General features: G+C 35.3%; 1 pseudogene; it reads right to left on the reverse strand.

Moving 5' to 3' along the window:
* Positions 1-7,537: 7,537 nt before the first annotated feature.
* Positions 7,538-9,790, reverse strand: LOC147292422 (F-box/LRR-repeat protein At3g48880-like; annotated as a pseudogene).
* Between the last annotated feature and the right edge of the window lie 3,610 nt (positions 9,791-13,400).

Consider the following 13,400-nt stretch of genomic DNA (forward strand, 5'->3'; position numbering starts at 1 on the left):
AATTCAACAATCAAAGCACAACCCTAGTCCAAAAACATTAGCCATCTCCATCATTGAAGCATAGCAAGTCAAGCAAGACCTGCAACCACCAAAGAGAGACAAGAGAACCGAAGTACTACATAAAGGAATTGAGCTAAAATTCTTGGAGATGCTCTTATATGTGCTTGGACATGTTTATGGTTTATTGCTTGAAGAGTTTGGATTTCTTGTACTACGTTGTGTATGTTCTTTAACTGTGATATTGTATAAATATAGGAGAGTCAACCTCACCGATTAAATTATTTGTTTTAGGTGCATTAATTCTTGACTCATGTGAATTATTGTTAGTTTGTGCTCTCCACTGCTCCTCTAATATTAATTGTGTAATTGTGTGCCATATAAAATGGATTCTTAAGTCGAAGTTAACTTTAAGAATTTATCCAAGTCAGTGGCGCAGTTTGATTTCGGGTTGTACTATATGAGAATGTGGCATGGGTTTCACACATTGCATACTAAACACACAACCCAGCACAAATACATGTATCATTCATATTGTGAGGAACCTTAGGAACACATGAACACATATATTGAAGCATTTTCACAAATTCACTCATGCATATATTTTGTTAAAACCCATAGTGAAATGGACATAACACAAACTCTAAGAATGCACATAGTAAAATAGACGTAGACAAAACTCTAAGAATGTACCTCATTAAGTTTAAGATGACGTTTACCTCAACGGAAGGTCTATATATATGAGGCCCGCCTCTTCTGTTGAGGTATACTTTATTTAAAATATGATAAGATATGACTTGAAGGACACACTCTGCATTGTGATTTGATGATCGAAGTTGTCTAATTTTTAAGTCTTTATACAAAGATCATCCTTACAAAAAATTTATATATATATGTATATATATATATATATTCATATAAATGGGACTAACATTCCTAGATGTGAGGCCATGAAAATTTTGGTTTATTTTGATTTATTTTCAAGATTGGTTTTGAGCCAATGGAAAAATAGTATTATTCACTACAAGTACGTAGTATTTTTTTGGGTATTTTTTTGAGTCCCGGAGTATTCTTGGTAAATTTTCGAAGTTAAAAGAATTTTGACCGTTGATCTATTTTGATCAAACGGCTAAGATTGTGACAAGTGGCAGCTGTGAGACCCGGAAATTTCCAAATTTATTTTGGGATTTTTCCTTATTTTCTAAAATTTTTATAGAATTTATTTGTTAGAAAATCTAATTTTTCCACCTTGAGTTTTAATTGTTTGACCAACTTTGTCTAGGGTTTTGACCCAAGTTAGAACATGAAAGGGTAGTACTTTTACTCACAAACTCAGCGGTGCAAGTCTCGTATTATTCCAAGTTCGGGAGATTATTTTATGAATTTCTCAAATTTTCTTTTTCTTTAAAGCATTTTATCTTAGTTTGTGGAGCTTGAAATTTCTGAAATTTTTCTAAAGGGCAAATTGGTAATTTGACATCATAGTTAATTAGTACTAGTCGATACGAGTCAGTAGTATTTTTCGGGGTATTTTTCTGAGTCCCGAGCTATTTTTAATTAATTTTTGAAGTTGAGAAAAATAGGAAATCACCAGATTGTGCCACGTGGCACGATCTGGAGAGTCCATCGTTGCATGGCAGCAAGATCTGATGGCTGCATGTGCAGCCAAGTGTCAGTGCACACGCCACGTGTCACTTCCTCATTGGTCCAAGTTGTGACGGTTGACTTGAGTCAACCCGGTCAACTCAGATGAGTCAACCGAGTTGACTCACTCTCTCTCCCTATAAATAGTGGCGCACCCCCAGCTGATCCCTCACAATTCAGCCGCACGCTTCCCAAGAGAGAGCTTCTCTCTCCTCTCTCCTCCTTTTTCTCTCTTCTTCAATCTTGTTTTGAGTTTATCTTGAGAGAGCTCTGATCGACAAACCGATTTCGCCTACGCGATCGTGGCGACAAGCTCTTCAATTCTAGTAGTGTGAATGCTATGTTTTGGTGAAGTTTTTAAAAAATCATTTCTGAGCTCCATATGTAATTTTTTGATCCTGTCGAACTTCTGCTAAAATTTTGTTAAATTAATCTCTTGTTCATTAGGCTCTTTTAATCTTGTTACTTAGCAAGTCTAGTAGTACCAAGACTCTGCCCGTGGGAAGTCTTCAATAGGTATACCCTTAACCCAGCTTATTTAATCTGCTGTTATTTAAGTTGTGGTTATAGACGGAACACCGTTTAAACTGTTGTTATCAAATAAACTTAATAAATATTGATGCCATATTAGTGGTAACCAAATAACGTGATGACTAAGGTCAGTCTATGAGCATATATACAGGCATTGGGTACTAAGTCAGCGCTCCATCAGTTTCCCCATGCACTAACCTGGTCACGTTGTAGGTTCATATCTGATCAACCTCCTCGACAATAAATTAAAATAGATATAGAAACCACACGGTCTGACATGACTATTTGCCTCGGGGTGCAAGGTTATGTCGGATTAAGAATTCAGAGAAGCCTAGCAGTTACGCTAGTGCCAAACCTCTGAATTATACCTAGTCTTAACAGACCAGGTCATCGATTTACGTGAAGATCGTTTTTAACACCAGTTGTTGTCAAACTAGGAACTCCAATTACCTAAAAGAGATCGTTACGACTTGGAAAATTGTGATTTATACTCGAGAACAGGCAAAAGCTTTGGACACTAGGTAGGGGGACAACACACTCTGACTACTGGATTTCTTGCATGTACTATATAATAAATGCTGTGTGATAAAGATGCATGTTTTTGATTGACATATCTGCTTGGTTTTATGATGATGGGAATGATGACTGTTATGCATATTATCGTGAGATTGTTATTGTGTTTGACTTGAGAGTGAAAGGCCCCTTACGGTAGACCCTGGGTTTCGATCCCCAAAACCTCATGAGGGGTTGTACGGATGGACTGGTCGATTGTCCTTCTTGGGAGGCCAGTCTAAGCGGTATAACCATGAAATGACCACTTTCGCTACCCTGTCCCAGTCAAATGACTGCAAGACTTTGTTATGTTTTTGTGAAAGGGTAGTTAGCCCTAACGGCTGGTCAACAAGTATGATTCTGAACTTAGGCCCGGAAAACTGTATGAGCATGCTACTAGTTTTACAAAGCTTGACAACTGGTTTGTGTTGTGCATTTGATTTAAATTATTTCAAACTATTTTTCACACCTAGCAGGGAGTTCTATGAGGGGGAGCAATGAACATATGTGATGCTCACCCCTACATTGTTGTTTTTCTCCCTCTTAGGTGCTGCGCGTGTGGACTTTGACGGCCTCGATTAAGGGGGTGGTGGTGCGGTCTCGAGCTTGTCAACTCCTGTGTTCCTGTTTAGTCAGTATATACCCTTGGTCATATCCTATATATACACTGAGTCATTGGGTTGTCTACTTTTGAATTATCGAGTCTATATAAACAGTTTCTTTGAAATTACTCTAAACAATAGTAGCTCCGAGGGTTGGTTCAATTATGAATTAATTATTTCTATATTTTTCCGCTGTAAACTCAAGCACTCTGATCCAACCCATTCTACTAAACCAAAAGGCTTAACCTATTTTGTGAATATTTGGGATTATAACACCAGTGATTGGTTGTTGTAGTCTCAGGTATTCTCAAGATAGGTGCCTCTGTTACGTACCCGGGTTTTGGAGCGTGACAGCAGCAACTGGTGGCATTGGAGGAAGCCATGCGAAGGCTGGAGAAGAAAGGAGAACTCGGTGGAATTTTGTGGAAAATCCCACCGAGGGCTCGGTGAAGCCACCGAGGGCTCGGTGAAGCCACCGAGGGCTCGGTGAAGCCACCGAGCAATTGGCGTGCCTTGCCGAGCGCTCGGCAGGCCGGCGAGGGCTCAATGAGCTTTTCTATAAATACCCCCCCAGCTTTCTCTCTTTTGTCTCATTTCTCTTCCGCAGCTTTCCCTCAGTTTTCTCTCTCTTTTCTCTCTTCTTTGTGAGTTAATTTAGTTTTGGTTTTCCTTCGTCCGCGGAGGTGGTGAGGTACTCGTGGTGGTTTAGGATGCACGGAATCCAGGTGTGTGATTTGTGATCCTAGTCTTGTGGTTTTGTTATTAGTCCCTTTGTTATTTAATTTGTGAAATTGTGAGAATGATTTATTTATTTATTTGTGTAAGGTAAAGTTACCTTATTTGACTTATTATTTTAGTGATGGTGTGTGAAACCTTAATTTTGTTGGTAACACCTTATTGATTATGATAGTACCTCTAGATGCCAGTGATGCTCGTTTGAGCTATTTATTTGATTGAGTTATTGTTAGCCATTGATTTGGCATTTTACTTGTTATTTTACAAGTAGAGTAAATGTTGTTAATTAAAATGAATTAGGGTATACTCTAGAGATTTCACATAATCTTTTAGTTGATTGTGGTGTGACCTTACTTTCATAATTTGGAAACCATAATTTAATTAAGTAATAGTTTGGGTAATAACATTAATAATTACCGGTTGATTACAAAATGTGAGTTATTGACTAATGAAAATGAATTAGGGCATACTCTAGTGAATTCATATAATTTGTTTGATTATTGTGTGGCCCTACTTTTCATAATCAGACATCATAATTTGATTAATTAATCATTCGGTTATTATGATGATAAAGATTGGTTTGAAGATTATATACTTTGATTGTATGCCTTCCTGAGATGCTAGGTTGTGCATCATGTTTATGGATTGTTATATGGGTATAATTTAGTACCAAAGATGAATAGTATGCATGCTTAACTGCCGAAGATGATTTATTTACTGAGTTAAGTAATAAATGCATAATTGACCGTTTTGGTCGGAATTTGACTTATTAAACAAGTTACATGATAAATTGTATTATGATTAAAAGGTGAATCATATGTATTCAATTAATTAGAATGATACCCGAAATGGGTGTGAGGCACATTAGTTGCCAATTCGCTTTGCTAATAGAGCGGATTGGTGATGGCATGACTAGTTTCCAATAATACTCATTTTGAGCTATTTTCTATATGAATTGATATTGGCCATTATTTTGGCATTTGACTTGTTGGTTTACAAGTCGTATATTTGTTAGTGAATTAAAATGAGTTAGGGCACATTCTAGAGACTTCACTTAAACTTTTGTTGTTGGGTGTGTGAGACCCTACTATATCTCATAATTGGATATCATAATTTGACTAAATAGTTACTTGGTAAAGATGATTAATGTCTGTTAGAGAACTATTGTTTATTTGTGTCTTTATTGAGTCGTTTGAGTCGAGACACAAAGATTGGGCCAGGTAGGCAGAGATCTAAATTGATATATGATTTATTTGAGAGTACTTTATGTTGATGATTAAATGGTTTGTTGCCTATATTGCATAATGAATGAGCATGAATCAATAATTAATAAATTGATTATGTAGATGATTATTGGATATGCTACTTAGAGTGCATTAAAAGTTGGCATGACATTGAACATATCAATCATTATTAATATATTGATTATACTAATGATGTTGAAATGTTTGGACCACTAACTTGAGATGAAGGGTCACATAGTGATGACCTTGGGTTCGATCCCCTAAATCCACTGATGAGGTTTACTTAGCGAGCTGTGGCTCTCCAGGGACGGTTGTTGTAATATATACAACTGTGTGGTTACTATTTTTAAGAGTAAGCTAGGTTGTTTTGATCTGAGGATAAAATGGTTTGGACGTCTCGCTACCCGTTTAGTTTTCACTGACAGGGAGGTAGTTGATACATTTGATAATCGGTTAGCGTGGGTCCACTGTCATTTGTACAGGTATACATGTGTTACCTCTTCTGCAGGCCAGGTATGCATGCATTGGTGTGCATGACATATAATTCATATGACATCATAATCATTAAAATGTGAATTTGATTATGAGATGTTGACTAATAGTTAAATTATCGATTAACTATTAAACGGTATGGTGTATGCGTGATTTGTAATGAGCTTGAGATGTCATTACGTGTTTATTGTTGATAATGATGGTGATGTTTTACCACTATTTAAATGTGGTTGTTTATTCAGCTTTGATATTATTTCATGCTGAATTTTGATGGTTGTTGCCACTATTTGTGTGTGTGATAATCTTGATGTTAAATTCCATAATTAGTGTTGCAGGGTATTTTTATATACCGTACTGCTAAATGTTATTTGTTTATGTTTGCTTATGGGTTGGTTCACCCATACGAGCTTTATAGCTTATTGGGTTTGTTCTTTAACCCGGCCGGTGTACCATTCAACGGTGCAGCGGTTGGTTTTGCAGGTTAAGTAAGACTGAGAAAGCAGCGTAGAAGAGATGTGACAATTGGTAATCCAGAAGTGGTTTTCTCTTTTATTTGTAAAGAGTTTTGTATTTACTTCAGCTCATTAATATTCGAAACAGTTGTACAAGGTTACTATTTATTTATGTAACCTTGGGGGTTGGTTTCTAATCAAAGTATTTAATTGATTTATTCCACTGCGTAGTTTGCATTCTGATCCAACCCGGTATATTTTTTTTTTAAATTCAGTCTTACATTGATTGTTTGGTTCTAGATGCGAGTTGTCAAACTTGGTAATTTCATCTAGGGCAAAATGATCAATGTGGCGTTGTAACGCATTCGAATCTTCCAGCCCGAGGATTTGGGGTGTTACACTAGATCTGTAACAAACTACACGTTTCGAACTTGGCACCTCCTCCTATGCATGTGCAAGTTGGTTTCCCAAAATAAAAGTCACATAAGTACAAAACATCAATATATAAAAACTGAAAAGAGCTCAACTAAGCAAATATCTATATATATATATATAAATGCTCTAGAACTAACAAATCAGAAATTATTTAACCATTTGATTATCATTACAATCATTTCATGTTTTATTGAAAAACTTGTGTTCGTCCATTTACATGAGCACAATTAGCTTGCTAATAGTTGACTAAACGATTTTTGATTTTGTTGAGTTTTTGCAAAGATAATCTTTGAATGAGAATCTAAAAAATACACGGTTTGGATCATGAATTATATTGTGTAGTGGGCTAAAAATGAGAGTTAGTAAGATAATACAACACTAACCATCATTTTTAGCCCACTACACAATATAATCTTATGATCTGAATCTTTTATTTTTTAGGCTTTTATTCAAAGATCATCCTTAGAAAAAAGTAACAAAATCGGAAATCGTTTAGCCAATTATTAGTAAGCTAATTGTGCTCATGTAAATGGACGAACACAAGTTTTTCAATAAAACATGAAATGATTGTAATGATAATCGAATGACTAAATGATTTATGATTTAGTTGATTTTTTGTAAGGTTAATCTTTGAATAGAGACCTAAAATATGAATGGTTTAGATTATGAGATTATATTGTGTAGTGGACCCAAAATGGTGGTTAATATTGTATTATCTTACTAACTAGTTAGTTCTAGAGTATTTTTGTGTATATATATATATATATATAATGAAAGCAAAAAATATAAGAACATCCACATGTAATACTAATTAACAAATAGTGGAACTTGTAGAACCACATTAACTTCATCATCAAACTGAAAATTCCAACCTCCATTCCTCATCAACCTCGTAGAATAATCTACGATTTTGACAATCTATAATCAATGAAGACAAATCTTCAAGAGAAGGAAGATCAGAGAAACGTTCTAGATGGTCTTTAGAACCCTCACACATAAACTTATTGATGTCTGAAGCAAGCTGAGATATCTCCTCATCAGCCTCATCAAAACCTACACAATCTCTCACATCCAAAACTACAAGATTCTTGCAGCCCTGCAGTAAAATGAAAAGACTATCCCTATCAATTGTTGCTCCTCTCAAGCTTAAAAACACAATCTTGGGCACCAAGTAGACAATTGCCAATGCCTCATCTTTACCGATATAGGCATAGGCCACCGTTAGACGACAAAAATTCTTGCAGTGCGTGCTGACTACTGCCAGAATTTTCTCCAAATTATCGCTACAACCCAACGACAACATCTTAAAATTATCCCACTTGCCAATTAGTTCTGCATTCATGACTTTATCCAACAATAAAAAACAGGGTAAACCCAAAGTCACAATGCCAGGACACCTGCAAACCATGGATATATATAGTATAATATATATATCAATGACAATGTTTCTGGTGCTTACATTAACAAACAAAATGAATAAATGCTTCAAATTAGAAGAAAAGCGTACCCATATAAAATTATGGTCCCAAATTAGTATTAAGATCATAAAGAAAAGCTTCAACAATTATAAAAATTACGTACAGGCCTTGTACCAAATTAATTTTTGTGGTCGGGAAGATATCCACATATAGAAAATCATCACTTAAAGCAGAATCGTACATATATACAACATATGCAAACGCTTCTGCTGATGTTTGTGCATATATGTGATCGGTTGTTTTGGGTAGATAAGATTAGTGCGGATTTTGTAAATATTGAGACATTTTAGAACTTTGTTTTATAATTATGAGTAGACAGTGTACATTTTAAAAATAGGATTTCAATAAAAGATAAAAAAAAGCATAAAATTTCAGTAAAAATTAACATTTACGTAGTTAGCTTAAGAAAAACTTATTTGCAACATATTCAAACGCTTCTACTGAACAACAACCCGGAAGCTTGATAGAAATAGCATTTCCACAGCTACGATTGACCACAAACTTTGTAAAAGCAGTGACGGAAAAGTGGTTCTTATGAAGTCGATATTTAAAATAAATATATCATAGAAGGGGTTGTTGGAGTTTGTATGTGAAATAAAATTATCTTTGACAGTTAAATGATTTTTGTTTTAAAATAAAAATGAGTTGAACAGTTATGTCTGTTCAAACACCAGTTTAAAACTCTTGAGCAGTTGTAACTGTTTGGTTTTTCCAAAAACTAGGAAACTCTATAAAAACAGACTTGAGAAAGATGTCAAACTATCAGTTTTTTTCAAGAACGTATCATCCTTTTATTCCTGAGAGAAACACAAAGTAAATTCGTCAGAATTCAAGGCTCAGATGCCTGCAAGAACTACAAGCACTGAGAAGAGGCGAAATTCTGTCTTAAAGGACATAGCAATCTGCTAGCCTCTATCTGTGATTCAAGTCGGTATTTAGTTTATTAATTTATTTGTTTACTGTTGGTATTTTTTTCTTAAATTAGTGCATATATACTGCTAATATATATTCCTTATTGTTCTCTACTTTATTGTTTCACTGATTGATTTCAACAATCTTTAAGACAGAATTTTATGGATAAATCAATGAATACTGTGAATGCTGTGACTAATGGCGTCAAGACTCATGTTGAGAAACTAGAGAAGTTCAAAGGAGTGGACTTCAAGCGTTGGCAACAGAAGATGTTGTTCTATCTGACAACGTTGAATTTGGCACATGTGATCAAGGAAGATGCTCCTAAGAGTGATGTTGATCCAATTAATTCCTCAAGAAACCTTAAATGCGCGCAATTGATGCATGGACTCACTCAGAATTCTTATGCAGGAATTATATTCTTAATGGATTGGATGACACACTATATGATGTTTATTCACCATATAAGACAGCCAAAGATCTATGGGAGTCACTGGAGAAAAAGTATCAATCACAAGTGGCAAGTTCAAGCAAATTTGTTGTTGGCAAATTTCTGGAAAGTTGAGATGTTTCCAGCATGAAAGGTTGGGGGTTGCTTTGTACCATGACTTGCACACAAAAGGGACATCCAAGAGCAGGGACTCCATACCAACTTTTCCAAACACATTTGCCAAACAGTCCATGTCCAACTCCTCCCATCTTCGTTGATCCTCCATCTACAACAAATGACATCCAGAAATACAGCCATAAACTTAACATATCGATCATTGATATCAATATATAGAAGCATATAAGAAGACTACTAAAATTAAACACTTGATCTTAATCTGCACCCAAGTGGTAAATAAGGGAGTGTAGAGAAACGAGTTAAAATTAAGTAAAGAAATTAAAATAAATAGAATTAAGAACCCAAAAAATTTCTATTTTGGATGAGTACCACAAAGTAAGTTTAAAACAAAAAGAGGAAAAGAGTAAAAATAGGAAAAGAATCACCTTATACTCAAGAGATTCAGATGAGACTTGAGAGAGAGAGAGAGAGAGAGAGAGAGAGAGAGAGAGAGAGAGAGAGAGAGAGAGAGAGAGAGAGAGAGAGAGAGAGAGAGAGAGAGACCGAGAGAGAGAGAGAGAGATCAAAGATTCCCCTTATATATTACGAAGCAACGACATGAATAAGATTGGATTTTTTGCAAACAGTAGTGCTAGACATTCCACATTTTTATATCACAATTTCATACCACTTATGTGATAACTTACATGGTAGTCATACATTGGACACTAAAAAATAAAAACAAAAATCCAAAAAGAAAAAGAAAAACTTTGTCCAGTAAAATAATGATATGTAAGATGGTATAAAAATGTGGTAAGTGTATCATTATTATTTTGCAAATGATGAGACAATATAGTGCTTTTATTGAATTTACTTAATGAAGGTCCATTAGTATAATACCAAAATTTGACTCTTCCTGAGTTATTACTTTACCGAGGTAACGACTATGAGAGGTACGTTAAACCGAAACTGACAAAGAAACAAAGAAAAGAATTACAATTAGGCCTCGTTTGGTCCATAGGATATGATTGTATAGGATAAATAACTAAATTCATATGTATTTAAGGAATAACATGGAGAATATCTTCTAACTTGAAGAAAGAAGATGGGAAGAAGATGAGAAGATGAGAAGAACATGGATTATTTAATCCCACCATTTTGGGGGGGATTGGAAATGATAAGTCTCTCCTTATGATTAGTCAATCTTAATACATCAATCTTATTCCTTCAAGTTAGAATTTTTTTCTTGAATACACATGAATTTAGTTATTTATCTTATACAATTATATCCTATGCACCAAACAAGGCCTTAGAGTACTGCTATTCTGACTACTCTAAATCACTTTGTTGACCACTCTATTCAATTTTTTCCTCAAACTACCTATTATACCCTTAATGAAAAAAAAAATTAGAAAAACAAAAACAAAGTCTGGGCCACCCGACGAGAGAGAGAGAGAGAGAGAGAGAGAGAGAGAGGGAGGTGGGGTGGGTGGGACCGCCGAAGGTGCGAGAACCGGCAGTGGTATCATAGGAGGCCTGGGTGGTGGTAGCTTGATACTTGATAGGGGCGTTGGGTGGTGACTGCTGGGTGGGTGGGATGAAGCTAAGTGTTTTTTATTTTATTTTATTATTATTATTTTTTTAATTTTGAGTGGCACGTACTATTCTCATCTACCAATCCTATTTTTCTACCCCTTTAAATGAAATTACAAACAAGTACACATTTAAATTTTATTTTAAAAAAGGAAAACCTAAACTCAAGGTTGCGATGGCGGCAGCCATGAAGATCTATCTTCCATGGCAACTCATCTATACGACTTGTACATAATTAGAACCCCTGAGAACAAAAGATTCAAGAAAAATCATATTTCTAATATAGGAAGTTGAAGCTCATCAAAAGAAAAATATTCACGGAGATGGTCTATTCAATAAATCAGTACGTAGGTGTAATGAGCTAACTGTAGAGGTGCAGTGCTGTCACCCATGGCAGCTTAATTTCTTTTGTTTTCCTTTTTCAAGGTTAGGATTAGGGTGTGTGAGAAGGGGAAGATGAATATCGATCTGTTAAAATTTGTTAGAAGTACTCTTAATGTAATATTGCAATTATATTGCAACTATATATTGATTATGGCCGGAGGGATGTCTGGACCCCAGGTTCTACAACTATCCTAGGTGCTTCTGATATTCCTAGGAATGTCTTTGAGTTGATCAAGTGAGACTCTAGAACCTCGGAGCTTCTAAAGGCATCATTCTATCTCACTGAGTTTTAATCTAAGGCTATAGAGGAAGTCCCTATTTCTACAAGAGATCAGCAAGATGGGCTTGTGTGGCCTATTGTAAAGTCAAGAATCAATGTGAAAACTTGTTACTATTTGAAACATTCTCTGGGACAAATTCCCTATTCTATTTATAACTATAATTCCCATCAAGTCAATCCCACAATTTGGAAACTAATTTGGGCTATTGTGTATTAATTGTGTTTCATTAATTGATCGAATAATCAGCATGTACAAGGTATATATAGAAAGTACAAGGTTACCCTATAGCATGACACAAGAAAACTACTTGGAGGACAAGTTACACAATAATCCTAAAATACAAAGTAAACAATAATAAGCTTAATTGGACAAGTAGCACGTACATGTTGCAGAAGAACTTTTTTATAAACCAATTGCAAAACCAGTTATCAATTCTGCAAACTAACGTTTTTGGCTTAAATAATAGCCACAAAGAAATTTTGAGACAGTTTCATGCATGTGTTGAAGTTTAAACATAGCATGAACAATACTAACTGTTTTGAGCAAACTAAAGAAATGGCTATTGAGCCATTAAAGGTAGTTTAGTGCGGCCTTCTCAAGAGGTTAGTAAAACCATAGAACTAGCTGATCTACTTAGTTTGAGGAACTTAATATACAAGAGCCTAATAAGGCCAGTAATAGTCAACAGGCCGGCCGGCTAATGAGCCAAAAATTAATTTTTCTTTACAAAATATAGAAAAGATTTCTACCAATCGTTTCTTCAAAACAAAACTTGCAAAGGAAAGGATGAAGTTACTTCCAGAAGAAGTCCAACATCATATAAAGGAAAAAGCATCACAAGAACATCCCCACTTTCAACTAGCAATCCAGGAACAATTATTTCAGGCGATTGATGATTCTAGATCAGGGGTTATCATTTTCATATATATGTACCCAGGATATATCCATCTACCACAAAAAGCATGCATATGCCAGCCATTGTCAAATATAGCAACAACAAGGTTAAACATGCATGACTTACGAATATATATGTAACGGATATATATGTATATATTTGCCTGAAAAAGAAAATAATGTTGTTAAAGTCTCAAACAATACTAACGAATATATATGTATTAAATTAAATAATGACGTACCTGACGTCGCGACACCAATCGGTATAAGATGGGCTTTGAACCACCGTGATGTTCAATCATTGTTGGTGTTTTTTGGTTCTTAACATTGGCGGCGGTCGACTTTCTTCTGTTAAATATTAGGTAAATTGTAACTATGTTAGTGCATATACAATAAAGGTATAACATAAGAAAATAGTATTTTGAAGTCTTAAATGATATACCGTATCAAATACATAGGAGTCTAGAACTTCGTGCACAAATAGTGCCACTGGTCAAGCTGATCTACCAGCTCCTCAAGGGGGTTGGCCAATGCCTCAGCTGCCGACGCCCACATCACGTATTCTTTGTGCAGCTCGTACTTCCACTGTTTGTAAGTACTGTTGAATAAATCCTGCATATACCGAGT

This window comes from Dryas octopetala, chromosome 2, assembly GCF_963921425.1.
Source record: "Dryas octopetala chromosome 2, drDryOcto1.1, whole genome shotgun sequence".
In the NCBI taxonomy this organism is placed as follows: Eukaryota; Viridiplantae; Streptophyta; class Magnoliopsida; order Rosales; family Rosaceae; genus Dryas; species Dryas octopetala.